Here is a 24,152-nt window from a genome sequence, read left to right as displayed (position 1 = left end):
AAGATGGTAGGTGTGTGTCCCTTTGGTCCGTGTGTGTGTGTGTGTGTGTGCGTGAGAGAGAGAGAGAGAGAGAGAGAGAGAGAGAATACCACGAATGTCATTCTTTGGTTGTCCATATCACCTCTATTTATAGAGTTGCACCCCTACAAGGTGCCCCATGGCCTAAGATGGTAGGTGTGTGTCCCTTTGGTCCAACGGTTATGACATAACCTTACCTAGGCTACTTTGAACAACCAGATCGGGAGACTGAGTTGCACAAGTTAAAACACAAACATAAGATGTGCAGAAAATTTCAATTTTGTGCGACCTTATTAAAATAAGTATAACTTTTTGCTCACAACTCTTTCTGAGGCGATTCAAACTGGAGATTCGAGATAAGATAATGATCTACAACTTTTATGAAGAAATCACCTTCAAAAAATAAATATAAGATGCTTGAAATTTCTCATGTATTTAGTGAACGAATTCTGGAAAATAAAATTAAAACAAAAACAAAAGAGAAATGAATATAGATAGATGTGGGGCTGTAATGCAACTCTTCTAGGATGATTGCAAGTCCAACAAGGTCTTGCAACTCTTCTAGGATGCAAGTGAAGTAGAAAATTCCAACTCTTTTAGAATGGAGTGAAACTCTTCAAGGTTTTAAAGAATGAACTCTTCTAGGTTCAAGGGGAAGAAGACATCTTGGTTCAAGATAGGTGCTTGTAGCAACATTCAATAAAATATCACTTCATAACTGCCATTACAATAGGTTGTCCTTTTATAGGAAAACAAAGAAAATCCTAAAAACTACTACGACATCTCAGCCATTGATTTTCAAGGGTTAAGATTATATGCTTAATTCCAAGAAAAAGAGAACTCTAGAAAATAAATAAATAAAAGTAAGTTCCAAGACATAAGGCTGCTCCAATGTGCCTTGATGCAAGCTCCAAGGTTGAAGTGGGTGTCCCAATAAAGAAGACCTTAGAAGATGTTTATTGCTTTGTAGTCTTTTAGGAAGACTATCTTGGACTAATGAAACTTTGTAATCTTCAAAGAAGAATCTTGGGAGAAGTAGTTGAAGGAGCTTGAACCAAAAGAATATTTGAGAGAATGGCTGCCACATCATCTTCCATTATGGGAGTTCAAACAATCACCAAGGAGGATTCTATATCATCTTCCACTATAAAGCTTTCCACATATCAAACCCTAAATCTCCTACGATATCTCAGTTGTTGATTCCAATTGAGCTTCAATGGTTGAGAAAACTTTTACATTGCATAATAAAGACTAAGAAATATTGGTCATGAGCTTGTTTTGTATTATGAGTCTAGCATTGGGCTGGAATTGAGATTTTAAGATTGAATACGAGCCGATCTTTTTACAATTATTCGATGGTCCAAGTGACCTTGGTCCGAGCCTGCATTAGGTTAGGATTGGAATATTCCAATCTAAGCACTTGGAACACACTTGTTTAAATGGATATGTCTCTTAAAGGAGACATGTCCATTTACATACAGACACATAGCACATGGGCTCAAGTCCAAGCCCACCATAAATAAAGCCCAAACATAAATAACCCGGCCTAAAACCAAAAAAATAAAATCTTTTGGTCTTGACCACCTCACCACACCATGCCACTCGACCCAACCAATTGGCTTGGAGCTCGCGCATGTGTGAAAAACACCCCGGACCCAACCCGATCAAATGGGAGAATGGAGAGTTTCCTTTAAGAAGCTCAACCTCTCTATTCCCCACAACTACATATAATCAAGCAAAAGTTTCCTCCCACTTTCTATGTGGGACTAAAGCTTAAAGCTATCCTTTCAGTACTTGTTCAATAGGTCTTGTGCGAGTTGGATTCAAGAAGCCATCAGCTGTTATATCTTGGAACTAGTGTTTGCATTACTACCCGGACGCACTAAAGGGGGCAAATATTGTCTTTAGATTGTAGAATATAAATAAGGGAGAATTCGTCTAAGAGCACTTATCTATTGTTAGTATTTCTACAATGGAGAAGTGATGTATCCAAGACGATAACAGTGGTTGAGATGTATCTATAGACACTGTCCTAAAGATAATATTTGCCCCCTTTAGTGCGTCCGGGTAGTAATGCAAACACTAGTTCCAAGATATAACTGCTGATGGCTTCTTGAATCCAATTCGCACAAGTCTGATGCGCCCCTTCGAGTACTTCAGGGTTGTATTTTAGACCAACACTATGCAATGCAAATGGTAAAAACCTTTTGAAAATAAGGGAAGAAAAGAGTATGAGAGAGAGAGAGAGAGAGAGAGAGAGACCACCACGAAAGGCATATTTTGGCTGTCCATATTACCTCTATTTATAGAGGAGAATGCACACCTACAAGGTGCCCCATGGTTTAAGGTGGTAAGGGTGCGTCCCTTTGGTTCAACGGTTAGGATTGGAAGATTCTAAATCAAGCACTTAGAACACACCTATTTAAATGGACACGTCTCTTAAAAGGAGACATGTCCATTTATGTACAAACACATAGCACATGGGCTCGAGTCCAAGCCACCATAAATAAAGCCCAAGCATAAATAGCCCGGTCTAGAACAAAAGAAAAATCTTTTGGTCTTGACCACATCACCTTACCACACCACGTCACGCCACGCCACAATATGACCAACCGGTTCGGCTCAGCATGCATGTGTGTGAAAAGCACCCCAGACCCAACCTAGGCACATGGGAGAATGACGAGTTTCCTTCAAGAAGCTCATCCCTTCTATTCCCCATATAAGCAAGCAAAAGTTCCTCCCACTTTCCACATGAGACTAAAGCTCAAAGCTATCTTTGCAATACTTGTTCAATTAGGTCTTGGGTTCAAGTCATTTAAACCACATAACCAACAAAACCAAAACAAAATCGGATTTATTTTGAAATTTTTATTTTAAAACATTTAAAATACATCAAGATCAACGCAGGCTATCATACATGAGCGATCTTCAATAAACTTCTATGTTTTCTGTCTATTTTTTGGATGACAAGATATCTAGTTGGTTTAAACAACCTAGTTTTACAAGGATGAAACTTTATACTTGCCTTATTTGCCCAAGATATTGGCACTAACAGTTCACAACATACTCTAAATGTCACTTTTAAAATTTGCGGTATTTCAAGTATTCTTTTTCAAAAACATTGGGTTCTTCAGGTGTAATCTGCCCAATAAATTTTAAGAACCAAATTTAGAATGATTTGGAGTTAATTATTAAATCAAAGGAATTCAAAAGTTTCCATTTTAGCTTGCAATTAGATGAAGCCCTAAGGATTTATACACTATAATGCAAATGTGAAACATGAATTTCAATTATGATCCACTAGAGCAGGTGGCTCATTGTTTGCTATTACTGAAATTTAATGTGGCCAATTACTACCACGTTGGCATATAGGTAATGGTAAATGGGTATATAACTCAAGGTTAACTACCTTGATAAGAGGTAGTTATCCAAGAGCTATTAAAGGGTATAAGCCCCTAGTTTTACTCTAATGAATTACTCCACCTTACCATCGGAGTTGAGACTTGAGAGACTGAGTAAAAACTAGATGGAGCTAAACATTGAATAGAGATGGCAAAAATTGGTCCCAACAATGGAGGTAAGTTCTGCATTCTCCACCTTTTCAGTTTTGCTTTCAAATGGTAAAGAACAAGGAGGTTTTCGCCTCTTGACCATCTTTGAATACTTGGTTATCCTATATTTTTCGGCTTTTACTGGCTATTTAATCGAAACACCAGTAATGGCGGTCGCAACCTATACATAGTTTATTTTTTATTTCCTACTATTGAAACAACTCAATTGAACCAGGGCTCTGGGGTTTTCAAAATAGATCACCAAAATCGTTAGATGCTAGCTTAGGACCACCAGCCTCACGACAACGACGGTATTTGCTGCTACAACCTTTTACCCTTTTGGGCATTTTTCTGATCAATAGAGAAATGGTAGCGGGTTCTTCCCGCATTAAGTTAAAATATATATATAAAAAAACTTTGTTGAGGTCACTGGCCACTATCGACAACCGGTCGAAAAGTAGTTAGCAGATAAGTCGTGAGGGGCCGCTGCCTCGGAAATAAGCGAACACAGGGGCGAAATATTTTTTTCTCCTTGAGTTTTTGTTAGATAGAATAAAATAATTATATACTGGTCACCGATGTTGGACGACAACCAGATTCTGATTATCGACCGGAGCCATAGGACTGCTGCCATGGCCGTCGCCTACATGGGCAGTGGCCATGGCCGAGGCCTTTGAGGTTCGGTCATGAGCCCGTTATGTCCAAATTTGTTAAGGATCATATAGTCTTTTGGTAGGTTGTTATAAAAACCACCATTGATAGGTGGCATGTTTTCACTCGTCATGGGTAAAAACGTTACACAAAAAAAAAATCACATTACTTAAAAATGCCATAGTGGGATATCTTTTGTGACTTTGTTTAAGGGCATTTTTGTCCTTTCGCAGGGTCATTATAACCTCCTACCACGTGTTGAGCTCTAATTGGAGGGTTAAACATTAATTTCAAATGATAAAAGGAGGGTCATTACAGTCCCTATGTGTGCGGAGGAAAATTCCTCATTTCACATTTACAAAATAACGAAACATCATATAAAAGGTTCGTTACATTTTGTAATACACCATAAAGGGGGCAAATCTATAATTTCCCATGCCTAGATTCAAATTTTGGATTTTGCTAACATGCGACGTAGCCTGCCGACAAAGAGTTTGCTAACGTGTGCCAACCGGAAATTTGAGCTGAAATATTGACTCAAAAAATCTGACCCAGAGTTGACTGATTTTGTTGATCTTTGACTGAGTTGACCCCGGTTCAATTTGTGCTTGGTTGGGTTTGTTTTGGTTTAATTTAGGTTATAAATAATTTATAGAAATAAATTTGGTTGCTTCTGTTTATGAAAATTGTTTCTAACATAAACTGTTTCTATAAATTACTTTTGTTTAATTATTTTTGGGAATTGTTTCTGATAGAAGTAGTTAAGACAAAAAAAAAAATTCTGAATTTATTTAAACCTATTAGGTTATTTTAGAACCATTTTACCCTGATTTTGGAGGGTACTTCGAAACAATGGGAGTACACATTTTGGTCCTATTAGAGGACAATTTGATGCTCCATTAAGAGAGAGGAAAACATTAAATTATACTAGGGGTGAAACCGGGTTAGGGTTTTAAAACCCTAGCCCAACTCTGAGTCCTCTTAGCTCAACCCAAGCCCAACCCAGCTAGGTCGGACTAAGGCCCAACCCTATCAGGCTAGCCCAGTCCAACTCGGCCCTGTTTGACCCTAGTCGAACTGGGCTGGCCCTGATTGACCCTAATTTTTGTTAGGGCTTGGTTGGTAACTTGCCCTGTTTTTTTGCCATTTACGTCGTCCTATGCATTAAAAAAATGAGATACTTGTGATTGAGTATTGGTTTGTTTCATACTCAATTGACTATTAGACTTTTCTTTCGGTTAAAAAACTTAGCCCAATCTTAAAATTGTAAATATTTTCGTTCAATAGATAAATTTTTTTTTTTTTTTTTTTGGGTAAACCAATAGATAATTAGATACTAATTTTTTTTTTCAAAATGTAAATAATAAATTATAAAGCATAACCTAACACAGGGCCGGATCGGGCTAGGCTTAGCCCAAGGCCTCAACCCTGGCTCAACCCGACATCCTTCTCTAATATTTATATTGAAATCACTACCATTCGTGCTAGTGCTAGTTCATGTACTATAACTCTACCCTGACCCAGGGCTTGAAAATTTCAACCCTAACTCACCCTCATGGTTGAAAAATCCAGCCCAAACCCTATTCGGACTCAGGGTGGGCCAAGGCAAACTCGGGTTGACAGGGCCAAATTTACACTCCTAAATTATACTCATAATTAGGGACATTAGGGTGTGTTTGGTTGCATTAAGACTTATACATTCAATTTTTGGTGTTTTAATTTGTATAATGTGATGAACATACTATTGTGTTTTATTTATATTATGATGAGAATAAAATCTAATTAAACTCATAACATTATTATTTTTATTGTATTTATAAAATTGCCATTAAGGGGATTAGTATGCTACATTCCATCATTTAAATCACATAAAGATATTTTAGGCAATCTTATAAATAAGAAAAGATATTTGAATGTGCAACTTCTGTATATAATGGACATGATGTCCATAGGTATTGATCATTTTACTGTAAGTACGTTGAGATAGGATAGTAATGCTTAACCATTAAGATAGTTGATGCCCACAGGTAGGCTTGTTTGATGAGATGTATTTTAGTCTTATCATTTGACTTTAGACTATAATTGGTTGCAGTTGATGCTCACAGGTAGGCTGAAATTGACATAATAACATTGAAAATAAATATTATTATTTTTCAATATAAATAGGACATATCATTGCAACTTACAACCCTAGCCCACAGGTAAGCTGTAGTGACCTTGAATATGTCACTAAAAATTAACCCATAGTATTATTATAATTGTAATTAAGTATGCTTTATTTGTAATAGATCTTGTGACATTATTGCAAACGGCCAGTCTAATCTCCCTATGTTAACAAGAGATAGCTCTTTTGGATGGAAAGAGAATAATCCCTTTGCATTAAGGTACACAGATTCTGAAATAACAAACCATACTAAGATCCTGATGGGAAGGCTTAGCTCCATAAAATATGATAGAAAAATGTGTGAAGTCTCAAATGATAGAAATGAGAGTCATTCAGACTCAACTGAAGTCTTTTGGGGTTGACAAATGTGATTTTCTTCTTACAAGCTCTTTTTTTCCTATCTTCCTAAGGAGTTTTCTCTCTTCAAGTCATCCCATATTTCACATTATCAAAAATTATCAATTGATGAATTTATTTCCATTTGTGAATTAAAGGAGGAAAAGTTGAAGATAGAAAATATGAAAATGATCTAGCTACCACTTAAGGGGAAGGGCAGTCGAACCAGGCTTCACAACAGAAGGACAGAGATATAGTGCCTAAAAAGAAACTAGATATAAAGACTAGATCCAATTGTCTTTTCTATAAAGTGAAGATACACATGATACTTGATTGCATAAAATTTGATAATAGTTTGGAGAAATGAGTGATTCAAACTTTAGTTAATTTGAACCAAATCCTTTTTATTTCTCATTATAGTAACTAATGGATTTATTCTGGTCTAATAATCCATGTTTTCAATTCTCTGCAGAATTTTTTAGAGATATACACAATTACATGCACAAATACTGATAGAATAAACATCCAACCAATATGTATTATACAATGTCACTTGTCTCTAATGGACACCTGGTTTGACCAACTTTGATTTAATGCAATCCAATCGGACATTAACACCTATAAACATGGCCATCATATAGTAATCTTGTCACTTGGTCAACTTGTCCCAAAAATATTAAAATAGAATACTTATCCCATAATTAAGCTGGTTGGACTAATATTATTCATTAAGTACAAGTCTAAATTAAATGATTAACACCCCAATGGTGTTCAATCACAACGAATACGTACTATTCAAATGACACACTTAATTGAGATTATCAAGAGACACATGGTGTCGATAAACATAACAATCTCACAAAAACATGATATGCCCCAAAATAATATGTCTCAAAGATAAAATACATTGATAGCACTTGCATATTTTTTCTATAAATAAAATAAGAACTGAAAATCACTGATTCTAATCCATATTGGGTTATAAACCGATTATTAAGTCAATTAATGGCTATTAATGGGACTGCAAAGTGTTCCCTATACCATAAAGTTAAAACACACCAAGTAACCAACTCCAGCCCGCTAAATTCAACTTGTGAATAAAATCAGAAGTGCTAGGTTACATATGATATTGATAGTCCTAATCTAGCCAAAAACCTAACATCTTTTCGTCAACAACCATCAATGGTCAATAGACATAACTAAAAAAAAAAATAAAAAATTTTTATTTCAAAAGCTACCAAAACATTTTGGCCGGGAAAAAGTTCTCTGTCCGGGAGTGTGGCCTACGCCAGTATTCCCATGAGTCTATATCTCTTCTCCCCATGTGAAAAGACACTTCTGCCCCCTTGTTTTAAAGAGGAGAGAGATAGACACATGGGAGTGCTGGCATAGGCCACAGTCCCGTACAAAAAACTGCTTCCCAATGTTTTAACAAATAGGTACTTTTAAAAACCAAACCATCACATTCCAATGGTGCATTTAAAAGGCATATCTTAGTCTTACTAATCAGATTCTTTAAAAGAACTTAAAAATCCTTAAAAGAAAAGGAAAATGACGGGGTTAACCCCGTCTTCTCCAAAACATTCAAACTAACAAAACCAGAACTCGCGAGGGTTCTTGACCCACTTTCAACCAATGTGGACAGCCACTACAAGCGACCACCTTACGCCATGATTCCGATGAATGATTGTCACTAATATAACGACCTCAATGTTGCCTTAAAATATGATTTTATTCCTTTTCTTTAATCCCTAAAATTGCCACAAATTAGTAGTTGAAAGGCTTAAAAGAAGACCGGTGAAATTCTAAATATGCCCGACAACCTTCCAACAAAAATCCAACTGCCAAAACATTTTGGAAAAATCTCCGTTAATAACAGATTCAAAATAGGGGGAAATCCCATTGTCTAGTTTACAGATGTTCATGGTTCCCAGAAAATATCTCATTCTCAAATTATAGAATGAAAAAGAACTAAACTAAAAACCATTCAAAACATACATAAATATGGTTCTCAGTTTTACCGATTCATAGATTCACAGTGCCATTACCAGAGAATAAAGAAAATCTCAGACCATAAAAGAGTGATGGAATCTCATTTAATCAAAAACCATGCATTCTCAACATTCATAGTCGATCATTAAAAATAAATCAGCAAACAAAACCGATATAGCTTTGTTTGAACACGGTTACAACAAGGATTCCATTTACCAGATATAAAATAAAACGAAAAAGCATTAAACAACCAAGCACAATAATTCAATTATCATATAAATGATCAAATAATCTTCTCTGGTAAAGACAGAACCATCGAAAAACGACAGTGATCAAGAAGGCAACGTACCCGCTCTGATGCCATATATGGAATACCATCGATTCTCACAGAGAATAACAGTGTATGAACACTAGTTCAAATATCTTAAGATTGTTAGAAAAATAATAAGATGGGCAGAACTATAAGACTTTTCTGTTTTGTATGGCAGTTTGTATGCCACTGAAATATCCTTGTAGAAGTTGGAGAAGAAATTGATAGCCCCAATATCATCCTTTTGTATCACTTGAATCAACAAATACGTACTTGAGTTGAGTCGTACTGATGTACTATCCTTAAGGTATTTGAATGCCCCAAATATGTGCAGACCAGGTTGACCATGTGTTCTCACCTCTAAGATAAAATAACTCCAATCACTAATGGCAATACTCCAATTAAGTGTGATTACAATTAGGCAGTATCCGAAGGTTATATTCACTAATTCATTGATACTTACATACTACGATAGAGAGGGAAAAAAAATTTAAGTTTGTTTCAAACAATGTTAGAGAAATAGGCAAAACCTTCTCTCTTTATATAGGAGAGGAAGAGACACTACTAAAGGATGTCTCCAAAAGAAATGCCCGAAAACATGTCTTTTCCCACAAGGCTTGTTTGTTATCCATTCAAACAAGTCTTCCAATAGACACACCCATTGGCTATTTAGGTGTCTATTAGGAAAGGACTCAACTCTCTAACACACCTTTATAAAACAAAATAATATTTTAAATCTTAATAATTAAAAATTCCAACAATTGATCAAAAAAGAGAAATAGAGACAACGGGAGGTAACAGAGGGAAATCGAGAGTGAACCAATGACACCACCAACTTTTGACTGATTTTCTTGGATGTATTATGGCCACCAGCGATACTATCTCGATGGTCCATGATGCTAGTCTCGCTCCCTTTGCTAATAGAAGGAGTGAGTCATCTCGTTCATGGGCTAGCCTCATTCCAGGAGGCCAAATCAGAGATGGGGCGGTGACATCCTCTACTTTGAACTAGTGATGATTGAAGGGAAGAAAATGGCTCGCTGCAACGTGGAAGACCTATCGGAGGAGAAGGATAGACGGGAGTCAGCTTTGGTCGGGTATGTTTTTTGCACTAAACCTTCTTTTTGCTCCATGAAACAATTTGTAAAAGGAGAAATAGGCACATGTGGGAGAAGTAGAGGTGTTTGGACTTGAGAGCAGAATATTTATCTTTGACTTCCAAGTGACAGAGTTGAGTTGACAAATTCTGGATGAAGGGCCTTGGACCTTGGGCTCTCGGCCACTGATTATGCAACCATGGTCTCCTAACATATCTCTAACCCAAAAGGAGGAGACTCAACTACCTTTGTGGGTTAGGTTATATGGTCTCAATCTACACTTCTAGGGTAACGAAACTTTTGGCAAGATTGCAAGTGTGCTAGGTAAGCCCATATGTGTCGATCGCATAACCTCCCAACGAGAGAGATTATCGTTCGCAAGGTTTTGTATTTTAATCAGGGTTGCTGATGGTTTATTATTAATCATTCCAATTATTTTCAACGATGGGTCTATAGTGGAGCAAAATGTGGAGTACGATTGGGCGCCACCCATTTGCAACTCATGCAAGGTTTTTGGTCATGGTGAGCGGTCTTGTCCCAATGTGTGGATAACTCTCAAAGAGGTGCATGCCAGAATGCCGATTCGGCCACGATCAAGGCTCAATGACAAACATCGACACAACTTTGTGGTAAGGGCGAGCACTCATTGTCGATGGAGTTTGACGTTGCTACCAAAGCAGTTGGATGCTCCATGTTATTTGTCATTGCAGGCGTGGCACAGAAGGAATCGGGAGGTGGTAACGGTTCCTCTGGAAATGTGAGTCATGGTTAGGGACGTGGGAAGGAAGTTGTCGAATAGATGCATGGGCCACTCGACCATAACTCAACAACAACTTCCACGGCTGAGCAACACACCACGTCTTTAGCAATTGTTGACGGAGCCATGGAAGTCGCAGGGGGTACCAACGGTGAAGCTGAGAATGTGGATCATGTCGGTCATGCTAGTGAACTTAGGGGTGATGCTGCTCATCTCACACCTGTGATCTCTGTTTGGGCCATGGCGTAGTCATTCGATGATAATGATAACAGACCCGATCTCCCAAACATTGCTATTATCAATGGGAATCGATTTGCCATATTGCAAAAACCTGTCTCTTTGGAGACTAAAAGAGTATATGAAACAGAGGTGAGAACACGATAAAAAGTCCAAGAATGAGTAACCCCGTGCTGAACTCCAAACCCTCCAAATATCAATGATAAAAATAGGAGCTTGGAATACCAGGGGATCAATGAGCCTGGTAAACGTAGAGCAGTTTTGGGCTATTTCAAACCATCTTGTTCTCTTTGGTCTTGTAGAAACTCGTGTTCGACAAAGCAATTTTGATAATGCCTTTCATTTGTTCAGTGGTAGATGGAAATGATGCACAAACTACAACATGTCTGAGGCGAGTCGTATTTGGGTCCAATGGGATTAGGAGCATGTCATGGTACAACACATTTTATCGATGACACAATTGATGCACTTTTAGGTGTCCATGAAACAATCCCAGTAAGTTATTAATGCTTCCTTTGTGTACAGTGCTAACTTTGCTCCAGAACGAGAAACATTGTGGGCTGATATCAGACATCTTAGCAACTCAAGCTCACTCCCTTGGGTCGTCCTTGGGGATTTTAATTCTATTAAATCCCCAAGTGAAAAGGAAGGTGGCAGGGCTGTCACTGCTCGGATGATACAGCTTTTGGCTGATTGTATTACTGATTCGGATCTAACTGACTTGAAATGGTTTTGTTGTCATTTTACTTGGTGTAATCAAGGGGTTGGAAGGGATTACATTGCAACAAAGATTGATCAAATTCTGGTTGATACAGTCTGGTTGGATACCTTCCCTTCCTCCCACACACATTTTCAGAACTTGGGTGTTTCTAACTACAACCCTATAGTCATTTCCCTAGGGTCCAAAGCTCCAAAGCAGGGGAGGCATTTCTGCTTTTTCAAGCACTAGGTAGAGCACGAGGATTTCCCTCCTATCGTTTGTGAGGTCTGGGAACAACAGGTTTCAGGCTCCCCCATTTTCGCCTTTCTCAGCAAATTAAAAACTCTAATGTCCAGATTGAAGGGATGGAGTAGAAGGGTCTTTCATAATATGGATACCTACATTTATGGATTTGGGGCTAAAGTGGATTGTCTATAATTAGCCATTCAACTTTCTAGGTCAGACACATAATTGATACAACGCGAAAGGGATACGATGCATCAACTCCACCGCCTTATGAATGCAAGGGAGTCTGAACTGCAACAGAAGGCCCACATTTGATGGTTGAAATAGGGCAACAACAACTCAAAGTTCTTTTATTGGTCAATGAAAACTTGGAGAGTTCAAAACCGTATCACCTCCATTCAAAATAATATGTGTGCTTGGCTAGAGGATGAAGAGGAAATTTGAGTGAAGGCTACAAAATTCTTCGGAGGCTAAATCATGGGTAAACCACAAACTGTTTGTGCCCCTTTCTCCCTCCCCATTGATTAGGGGTGTCAATTCCTAGACCGAACCGACTAAACCGGCCTGACCCGACCCGAATGAGACCGAACCACACCGGATCGACCTCTTATTGGATCGGCTTAGGATTATGGGTTATTCAGTTTCGGCTCGGTTCGATCTAAACCGACAGTGCATTGTTGAATCTGATCGATAGACCTCATCCGGACTAAACCAACCCGACCCGGTATAAACCCTAACCCTAATTGACTAAACCCTTTCACTCTATCAGGCTTTCATTTGCATCTTTTCGACTCTCAACTCTTAGCAACACTCAAGGTTACTCAAGACCTCAACTCTCGACTCTCGACTCTTGACTCTCTCCGGCACTCAGGCAACCAGCAGCGGCAGCGACAGGTTCTGATTTACCTTTTCTGATTCTATCGAAGATTATATATGAGTCTTCGTTCTTTAATTCTGACCTTTCATCTTCCCATTAGTGTTGATGAAACTTTCTATTACAACGTTAGAATTATTAAAGAAAGGGAGAAAAGGCAAAAGGTCATGGATACTCCAAGCATTTGAGGTGGCTGGGTAAATCATAACCAATGCGAGGTGAACCAGAGGAGTAATTTGATCTTAATCCTTACACACACGAAAGAAGAAGAAGAGTGAAACTGGCATCAAGAAGGAAGTTGTAAGAGGGATCTCTTTATCTAGGAAGAAACAAAAAGCATGGAGGGCCCTGGAGGTGCACGTTAGCATCATTTTCTATTAGGGTTCATGGTTGATCCTCCCTCTTGGGAGGATCTACCGCCGGACCAGCGTCGGCCTGCGACCCCTTCCTTTGCCTCTGTGGTGGCTAGGATGACTCCGGCAGTCTGCCCTTCGATAGCGTTGAAGTCCCCGTCGTCTCATTTGGGAGCCCCCGCGGTGTTTTTCTCAAATGAGGAGATCCTATTATCGGAGAAACCCCTGCAGATGGATTTAGTGGCCAAGTGCTCTTATGGCAGGCCACCATTGTTTGAAATCAAACGGACTCTCCAATCGATTTTACATCTCTCTTTAGACGTGTTGATCTCTTCGTTGGACCCTAGGCATCTACTGCTCAGGTTCTTGAATCATGCAGACTTCACACGGGTTTGGCTTAAGGATCACGTTCTATTCAGGGATTCCCCTTTCAGTTCTTCAAGTGGACATGCTTCTTCAGATCAAGGTTGGAATCATCGATTGTTCCCGTGTGAGTCTCCTTCCCCAATCTATCGGTTAACCTGTACCATGGTAACTTCTTTCGCTCGATTGCTGAAATGGTAGGGAAGGTTCTTAAGGTGGATGGTGCAACTGTGGCATGCTCTCGGACGTGTGTGGCGAGGGCTTACGTCGAAGTTGATCTTCTCTCTATCTTACCTGACAAAGTTTGGGTAGGATGCGGCAACGATGGATTCTTTCAAAGGGTGGTCTACGAGAAACTGCCGCTCTTTTGTACAGGTTGCTCCAAGCTAGGGCATTGTGTTGAGAACTACAGGAAGAACCAAGGGGCTCAGAATTTTTCTAGGCAGGAACATGAAGATGCTTGTGTGGAACGGGCTCAGAATCAGGGGGTGTTGATGACAAAGAGTACAGGCATCGATGGTGAGGGCGCAATGCCTGGTGCACCCCAAGGAATCATTGGGGAGGGCGTAGTCCCTGGTGCAACCTTAGGAATCATTGGGGAGTGCGTAGGAGATGGTGCAACTGCAGGTAAAGAGGGCAACGACGATGAATCTATAAGGGTGGAAACTGGGACAGAAAGGGTGCAACGTAGCCATGATGTGGAGATGGCTCCCTTGGTGGAGGCAACGCGGGGCATGGAGACTAACAGGTGGCGGCCAACGGGGAGAATCTGGAGCAGATTAGAGGATGGCTTGGACGTTGATAGTTCTGGTGAGGAGCCTGATGCTTAATCAATAGAGAGTGTAGGGGATGTTGCAGAAGATGGGGGGGGGGGGGGAGGTCTTTCGAGGCTGGATAGACTACCCTAGGAAATACCTCTAACCAGGGTGCAAGCAATCATATGATCAAAACGACAATGGATGATCTGGTCTTGGAAAGGCAAAGTCTGCTGCCCATGCATGGCATTTCTATTGAAGAGCTTCGTGCGTTTAGCTGGGCGTTCGAAGGAAAGGTTAAAGCCTTCAAGGCTCGTATGGAGGAGGAGAAGAAAGAACCTATGGCACACAAGGAGGCCATCAAACCTGCAAAAGATATAATAAAAGGGTAACCCTAAGCTCCTCTCTGAGTCGCCCGGTTACTAGGTCCATGGGACTCGATGTTGCATGCTCTCAGACTTTGCTATAAATATTCTATTTTGGAATATCAGAGGTCTGGGTAACAAGCCTTCTATTAGGCGCTTGAAGTCCTTAATACTGTCTGCTAAAGTAGATATGGTGGGTATCGCTGAACCAAAGATTCCCTTCTCAAAGGCAACTCGAATTGTGAAGAGGATTGGGATGGACTGTGTTTGCTCCAATGGAGAAAGTAATGGCTGCAGAATCTGGATTTTTTGGTGGCAGAATACTCAGGTCAAAGTGGTGAGCAATCATGAGCAATGTATCACCTTGGAATGCATGGTTAGAGGTGACAAGGCTGTTCTAGTTTCTTTTGTTCATGCACTGTGCTCTGTCTATGAACGACGTTTGCTGTGAAATGCCCTGATCGATTTGGAGGTGGAGGCTTTAACCCCATGGGACGTATGTGGTGATTTTAATGCTATCTTGAGCCCTGGGGAAAAGGTAGGGGGAAGGCAGGTGTGTGCTAGCTCGATGGAGGACTTCGGCAAGTTCGTAAATGAAGCTGGCCTGGTGGATGGGGGATTTTGAGGGAATGTCTACACTTGGTCAAAACCAAGAGGGCGGTGGGAAGATCCTTGTAAGACTTGATCGTTTATTGTTTAATGGTGCTTGGTTAAATTCCTTTGGCCTTAATAGGGTGGAGCATTTTAATCGTGAATGCTTGGACCATGCACCAATTTTGTTGCATTTTGTAGCCTAGACAACCATCAGAGCATCGCCTTTCAAGTTTCAATAGATGTGGATCTCTCACCCAGATTTTAAGGAGTGCATCCGACAATGCTGGGAAGCATAGGTGTTTGGCTCTCCTTTACAGGTTCTCTATTTAAAATTGAAAGCCCTTCGTGCAAGTCTCAAGGTTTGGAACAAAATCGTGTTTGGTAACATCTATCTGTAAGTACCGTGGTCCTCGGGACGAGGGTTCCTCAGCCTTATGGCGATAAAGATTGGCTTCGATGAATAACGGTGTATCGTTCTGATATATCATCATGGGGATTGGGATCATGCTTTATAAAGAAATGGAGTTGCCACCTAGGGTTAGGGCCTAGGACCCAATAGGTGTAGCCCCATCCGGGGTTAGCGGAAAGGGCTACGTGATTCCATATGGTTTGGTCAGAGATTCAGGGTAAGTAGTCAGGTTACGAGGGTGAAAAGGTGTTAGGCACCCACCTCTCCCGGATAAACCTGTCTTTCTACTAGATGCTAGTTTTCGAATATTCTCCCTTAATAATGTATTCTATACTAACATGTAAGGCTAAGTTATGATGCACTAATCATGACAAAGGATGAAAAATCATTTACTATGTACACTAAAACGAGTTACTTTAATTGTCTACATTATGCCAAAAATAATAAGAAGGAAAGATACAAATACCTGTCAAGAAATACACGAAATAAATGAAAGCGCATCGAGTACAAAATATGTGATGTCCCACGGCTCAGGTGGAGACGGACGATCGGATTGTCTCTCTCTTATCGGACAGAGTAAGGACTATATGAGATGGGTTTCGCTACTCAAACTTCGGGCAGAGTAACGGCTCTATAAGGGATTCTTATTATCTATATGTAGACAGAGTAACGACTGCAAAAGGGGTTTTTATATTATCCGTACACTGATGGGATAACCAATTTAAAGAGCAGAATCGCTCTAAATTCGGATGGGTAATCGAAGGATCTACCCCACCGAAATGACTTTACTCACTCACACACTCACGGTAGAAAGAGGGAGGAAAAAGGAGCAGAAAAGGGATAGAAATCGCTTGTGGAGGGTCCCCTAGCCCAAAAAACCTTGAAAATTAAAGGAGGGGGACCCTCCTATTTATAGAGGAGTGGGGACCCTTAGCCCTGGCCAGATAAGTCCTCCACGACGCCGTGGAGATGTCCACGGTGCTGTGGGGGACTTTTTCACGGCGCTGTGTGTGATGTCAGCAGGCTGATGTCACACCCCTTCATGGTGCCATAGAAATCAAGTACACGTCCCTATGGTGTCGTGGGAAGGAGCGCAGTACCACTTTTTCAATCCTTTTGGGCCTTAAATGGGATCCTTGGGCCTTGGTGGGGGAGGGTGAGCAGTACCTCCTTCAGCGTTTAGTAAAAGGGTCCGATAAGCCATTTTAGGGATGTTTAGGGTGATTTGATTCAGATGTAGGGACAAGAGTCCTTCTTGAGAGAGACACCGATGTCTGTTCGTGTCCTATTGTCATCATCGCCGGGGGGTGACAAAATTTAGTGTCTACACCATCAAAATGCCAGAAATGCGAAGGATTTGGCTACAAAGGCTGAAATAGAAGCAGAGCAGTCGCCTAGCGATGAGTCCAGAAGGAAGTTGATGTAAGCCAAGAAAAAGCTCCATGATGATTTGCTGCAAGAGGAGATGTTCTGGAGACAAAAATCTAGGGTGCGATGGCTTAAAGAAGGTGAAAGGAATACCAGGTTTTTTCACACCGTGGTCAACATTCGCAGGTGCATTGGAAGGGTTGATAAAATCAGAGGTATAAACGGTATGTGGATCCACGGTGCTGAAGGTGTTGCAATGGAGGCAGCTTGTTCTTTTGGGATTTATTCTCGGCCCAGGGGTTTGGGAATGATGAGGACCTGCTGGACATCATTCCAAGGGTGGTTACTGATGCTGACAATGAGATTCTGCTAGGGATTCCAACTATTGAGGAGGTTAAAAAAGCAGTTTTTGGACTGTCGAAGGATAGTGCTCCTGGACCAGATGGTTTTTCAAGATATTTCTTTACATCTTGTTGGGAGATCATAGGGGCAGATGTCTAACGGGCGGTAGAGGGTTTCTTTGCTGGAGGAATGCTACCAAGAGGATTCACCTTGGCCAACTTGGTGCTAATTCCAAAAAAGGAGAGCCCTGAGGTAATCTCTGATTTTTGGCCCATCAACCTATGTAACTTTGCTTATAAAGTCATTGCTAAAATTATTTCTACTCGGCTGGCTACTATTCTCCCTAATATTATTTCTGAGGAACAAGGTGCTTTTGTTCAGGGTAGATGTATTCACGATAACATCGCTCTGGTGCAAGAAGTGGTTCATGACATCAATAGAAATGCTCAGGGAGGCAATGTGGTTATCAAGTTGGATATGGCAAAGGCGTACGATAGGCTGGAATGGGGGTTTTTGTATGCGGTTTTGGAGAGATTTGGTTTTACAGATCGATGGATTGACCTTATAAAGAAAACTATTGAGAACTGTTGGTTCTCTGTGGTGCTCAACAGGGGACCTGGAGGTTTCTTTAAATCTTCAAGGGGGGTAAGACAAGGCGATCCCCTGTCCTCGACGCTTTTCATCATTGTTGAAGAGGTTCTGAGTAGAAGCCTACGGTCGTTGTTTAGTGAAGGTAGAGCCAAGTACTACCAAGTCCCAAGGGGGTGTCCCAGAATATCGCATAGTCTGTTCGCGGAAGACACTATCATTTTCTCGAAGGGCCTCAAGAACTCCTTGAAGCAAATTATTGGTTTTATTGGAAGATATGAAGGAGCTTCTAGATAGCTAGTGAACAAAGCAAAAAAGCTGCTTCATGGTGGGCAAAAAAGTGCCAGAGCAGAGATGTCGAATGATTGAGGTTGTCACTGGTTACTCAAGGAAAAGGCTGCCATTAACCTACCGGGGGCACCTTTGTATGCTCGCCGCCTTCGTGTCAACTTCTTTGAGGACTTTCTGGCGAAAATGCACAAAAAAATAGCAGGGTGGAAGGGCAGATTATTATCTTCAGGGGGGAGAGTGGTACTCCTCAAGCATGTCCTCTCTTCAATGTTTATACACATCATCTCCTCTTTGGACCTTCCCAGGACCATAATCCACAAGTTTGACAGTTTGTGTGCGAATTTCTTTTGGGGGCAGTCAGAGTGGGGTAACCGTCATCACTGGGTGAGTTGGAGAAAGTTTGTCGGCCGCTGTCTGAAGGTGGGCTTGGTATTAGGCGCTTGGAGGACACTGGCCTTGCACTACGGTTGAAGGGGTTGTGGCAAGTCCTTACTACAGATTCTCTGTGGTCAACCTTCTTCAAAGCAAAGTTTTTAAGGAATGAACACTTGGCGCTGGCAACACCTAGAGCGACAGGCTCTATATCATGGCGTCAGGCTGTGGAACTCAAAGATTTCCTCCTTTCCAACTCTCGTTTTGGACGGATAACTAGTCTGGGTTTGGTGCGCTGCTGGATCAGGTGGATGGAGCAATCCACCTCGACCTCGCTCTCCATGTGAGAGATGTTTTGAACAATGATGGGTCTTGGGATCAAGGGGAGCTACAAAGAATTGACTCGTAGGAAGTGCGGACCAGCGTGATGAACAAAAAGATTTTTATATCTGAGGAAGAAGACATTCTTATTTGGACTCAGGAAAGAAGTGGAATTTTCTCAACTAAATCTGCTTGGAGCACGATTTGGATTGTTGCTGTAGAGAGGCCTTTTGCAAGATGGATATGGAACCAAGCGGTCCCAACCAAAATTAGTTTCTTTGCTTGGCAAATTTTATGTGGAGAGATCCCTACTGATGACTCGATTAAGAGATTCGGTATCCCCTTGGCATTGAAATGCCTATACAGTGGAGTGCCCAAGAATGAAACCACCTCTCATTGCCTAGTGTGGGGAGGGACGACATCAAAGGTTTGGGATTTTTATTCTCGATTGTAGCAAGTAGAAAATATTACGTGGCAAGAGGTGAGGAGTAGAATACTATTTTGGTAGGGTAATGCAAGCAAAAGAAGTCTGTGTGGTGTCATTACCAGATTGATTCCCATGTTTATTGTTTGGGAATTATGGAAGGAAAGGAATAATAGAAGAAACGCCGAGAAGGCTCTGTCTGCCAGGATGATTGTGGAAGTCATAAGAGGGTGGATTCATGAGATCCCATTGAGCTATGTCTTCTCAAAGCCTCCATCTCTGCAGGAATCATTGGCTCTTCAATTCTTTGGCTTATCGCATCAACCTCCTACTTGTAAACCCCCTATCCCGATATACTGAGGCCCACCTATCAACTCGGTTAAACTTAATGTAGATGGGGCTTGCAGGGGAAATCCAGGGATGTGGGTGGAGGTGGTATCATCCGAGATGGTGAGGGGTGTGTGGTGGCGGCCTGTGCTAGGTTCTATGGTGAAAGCACTAACACTATACAAAGATCAGAGCTTTAAGGGATGGTCTCGAGTTATGTCATGAGATGGGGTTCCAAAATGTTTATGTTGATTCAGACTCGGCCTTAGCCATCCGAAGTGCTTCTAGGAGGAAGTGTGGGTTGTGGAAGGCCTAGTATTGGTTTCAAGAGACCTTGAGGTTGGTGGATGAAATTCGGTCTATTGTGTCTTTCACATACAGAGAAGGTAATAGAGCTGCGGACTGGCTTGCAAATTATTCTTGCAACATGCAAGGTGACCAAATTTTGTAGGTGACAGTGATCTCCCATGTGACTTGCGGCGATTGGTTCGAGAAGACGCACTGGGCTTCCCTGTGATAAGAATTTAGCTTGATTGGTTTAGTTGAGCATGAGAGGGCCTTTGGGTGCTTAATTCTTTGTTTGCCAGGGATGTGGGTAAGGCGGGAATGTCCCCCCTCCCCCATTGTATTCTTTATTCGTTGAGATTTATTAATAAAACTTTAGGGGCTGCCCTGGGTCCCAGAGAATATTCGGGCTAAAAAAACAAAAACGAAGAAGAAGAAGAAGGTGCGTGCCTATCAAGAATTTGAAACTGCTCTTGTAGGTGATATATATCGTTTGGTCTCAAATGCATTTGTGGTAGCTTGATTTCAAAGCATTTCCAGAGTATAGTATCATGGTTCTCTTAACTTGGAGAAACTTTATTTTGGTAGTATGGTTTATATTTAAATTAGTTTTTATTTTTTCCTAATAAAAAGAAGGGAGTAACATATTGAATTGTTGTTGGTACCAATTATTTGTATAATAATTGCATCCTACTCTCATCAAGCAATTTTATTCAAATGGAAAAATTCTGAAATTTATGCCTCTTGTGCCTCTTCTTTCTTCAGGATTACCTTCCACTCCTAAAAGTATGAAACTTGGGAAATTAAATCCTGGGACTGTTACTTGGAGCATGTTAAAGGAAAGGAATAACAGATGTTTAGAGGAACTGCTGAAGCAGCATACAGATACAGAATGGCTACAATGGTTAGAATAAATTCGGACTTTGACTCCTATATATAAGGGATTTTTTTATCTCACCTTTGCTTCTATTATTAGGAAATGCAACATCTTTGTTGTACCTCCTGTTTGATGTTGTATGATTTGGATATTTACTAATAAAGCCTTTTTATTTATTGAGGGCCTATTTTCCTTAGTAAAACTCTAATTTACAAGACAAAAAATTGATGTGTCTAAGCTTTGTATTGAATTTATTCAGGAAAGTGGAATGCCACAAAGTATGATGACTAGAAAGATGAATCTGTCATATGAACTTTAAGACTCTTCAGTTTTGTTATACTTAGAAGGTTTACTAGTAACTGAAACCAGTTTTACCTGCATTTTCTGTATATGGATTAGGCATTGCATTCATGATTCAACCATTGTATGTGATCTGGTGCTTCATTAGTTTCTTTATTCCCGTTTAAAAAAACAGGTACCGAGCCGAATCCAAACTGATATCAACCCATTATCATAAATCGAAATTGGCACGAAACCAAACCGCACCGAAACCAAACAGTTCTTATTGGTTCGGTTTCGATTTTCCTAAAAGCCACACCAAAATCGAAAACCCCGAACCGAACTCGGACCGAATCGACCAATTGATACCCCTACCATTGATCGATCCCTAGACACAACAGAAAATGACCTTCTGTCTCGAGATTTTTTCATGGATGAGATAAAGTTTGTGGTTTTTACGGCGGATGACGATAGCGCCCCAAACGCTATTATGGACTTATTCAAAAATTCAAGACTCCCAGAGCAGCCTAAATTATCCAGATTAACCTTGGTTCCAAAGGGAGCATCCCAGAATACTTTCCATGACTGTTGGCCTATCACAGTGAGTTCCTTTATTTACCGTTTCATTGCAAAGCTACTAGCTAACTGATTTAAACATTTGATACACAAGCTTGTTGGATATAAGTAGTCTGCTTTTATCGAAGGGAGACAGATAATAGACAATGTTCTTCTCTGTTAAGAGCTTATGCATGATTACCATTGTAGCAGAGGTATGCCTCGATTCGCCGCAATAGAGTTTCTTGTTTACTCTGTTATTCTGATTGAATTTCCCCCCTCCTTTTATAACATGGATCACGCAGTGCATTGTGAACCCAAACTTTGTTGTTTTCCACAATGGGGCTTAGTCGCCTCACTTCTCAGCCAATAGAGGGCTATGGTAGGGGTGCCCAATGTCGCCATTCCTATTTAATATTGTTCTCCAGGTGTTCACATATTCCTTTGCATCGATAGCAAGGGAAGAGGCTTTTGCTTATCATTAGTTCTGTGCCAAACTAGAAATAACTTTTGTATGCTTTGTAGATGATTTATTTGTATTCAGCAGGGCAACTGTACAAAACGACGCGATCTTGAATCACCTATATACTAATTTTTCATCTCGCTCCGGACTTACTATTAACCACGACAAGTCCACTATCTTCTTCGCTAATTGCCCGTCTGAAGTTTCAAACTCCATTTGCTCGACCTCGAGGATTACCGCTGGGAGCCTTCCCATTAAGTACTTGGGAGTTCCATTGTCTTTTAAATCCCTTCACCCACATGATTTTACTAAGCTGATTGCTAAGATAGAACACAAATTATCCTCGTGGAAAACCAGAGCTCTATCATATGCTGGGAGACTTGTACTCATCCAATCAATCATCATGGGTTGTATATCCTATTGGATAAACATCTTCTGTATTGCACAACAGGTGCTTCACAATATGAAGAGAATTATGGCAAAGTTCCTGTGGTAGGGTAGCAAGGAGAGTGGAGCATACAAGGTTACCTGGAGTGTTGTTTGCATACCAAGGGATGAAGTAGGGCTTGGATTATGTCGGCTAACTATTTGGCATAATGCTATGCTAATGCACTAGATTTGGAACATTGCTTCGAACTCCCCTACTTGTTGGGTCCAGTTCGTTAAGCATAGATGGTTAAAGAAATATTCTATATGGTCCATATCTATTCCAACCCAGTGTTCCCTCTCCTTCAAATATATTTTGAGGATGCTTAATGTAGCCTCTAGATGCACCAAGCATTTACTCAAAGATGGATCAGAGACCTTGCTATGGTATGACCCTTGGCTTCCTAGTGGTCCACTTTATAACTCAAGTGGTATTATCATTGCCGAACCCCTTGGGCAACATGCTTTTGATCATGTGGATGTGCTCCATTCTAACAAGGATACTTGGGAAGACCCTTCTTGCGACGCAACGATTGGCGAAAGGTGTGCAGAGATCTCCAACACCAGAATGCATAAGAGACTTCAGGAAGACATGGCGGTCTAGACCCCCTCTGCCAACGACAAATTTTCAACCAAGATGGCTTGGGAAGTGGTGCACGAAAGGGGAAGCAAGGCTCCCTGGTCCAACCTCTTATGGTTCTCTAACACCTAGCCTTGGTTCTCTTTCATAACCTGGATGGCCAGAGAAGGGAGGCTAACAACATAGTTCAGATTGGCATCCTGGGGGTAAGCACCGACGTCTCTTGTCCTTTAAGCAGAGGTGGTCCTAAAACAATATACCACCTCTAGGGCTGTAATAGGGTTGGGTTGGGCCGGGCTTTATAAAACCCTAGCCCAACCCTGAATCCCCTTAGCTGGGCTCAGGCCCGACCCGACCCTGACTCAGGGCCTAAAAAATTCAACCCTGACTCGCCCTTAGGGTTGGGCCGGGCTGACCCTGATTGGCCCTGATCATAGGAGGGGGAAGGGAGATGCATGGGCTGGGGAGAAAATGATCAATTTTACGTATAATAACACTATAATAAAATGCATTATATCACTTATTATCTTCATACATAATAGTATATTATATAACAAAATGTGGGTGACATTTAAAGTTTATAATATAGATATATATTTTTTATAGTATAATTTAAAACAGGGTCAGATCGAGGCCTCAATCCTAGCCGGACCCACACTTAGGGTTAGAAATTTCCAACCTTGACCCGCCGCCATCAGGGCCAAGATGTCTCAACCCAGGCTCTGTTCGGGCTCAGGGTGGGTTTGGTCTGACAGGGTCAAACTTGCACCCCTAACCACCTCCTTCTTCAGTGATGCTTCTTCGCAGGGGTGTGGAAGGGCATCCTCCAATTAAATTGTTACATGAGAGAGCCACTGGGGTGATGGCAAGAAGAAGTTTTGT

At 40.9% G+C, this 24,152-nt stretch overlaps 1 protein-coding gene across 2 annotated transcripts in view; it reads left to right on the top strand.

The window, feature by feature from the left end:
* Positions 1-5,045, top strand: part of LOC122645768 (cyclin-dependent kinase F-4) — a 39,173-nt gene extending 34,128 nt beyond the window's left edge. For both annotated transcript variants that reach the window (XM_043839126.1, XM_043839125.1), the window contains exon 17: positions 5,025-5,045. The gene's annotated coding sequence lies outside the window, so the exon portion shown is untranslated. The remainder of the gene's footprint in view (positions 1-5,024) is intronic.
* The last annotated feature ends 19,107 nt before the right edge of the window (positions 5,046-24,152 follow it).

The sequence above is a fragment of the Telopea speciosissima genome, chromosome 11, assembly GCF_018873765.1.
Source record: "Telopea speciosissima isolate NSW1024214 ecotype Mountain lineage chromosome 11, Tspe_v1, whole genome shotgun sequence".
Classification (NCBI taxonomy): domain Eukaryota; kingdom Viridiplantae; phylum Streptophyta; class Magnoliopsida; order Proteales; family Proteaceae; genus Telopea; species Telopea speciosissima.
This window is presented reverse-complemented; position numbering and strand designations above follow the sequence as displayed.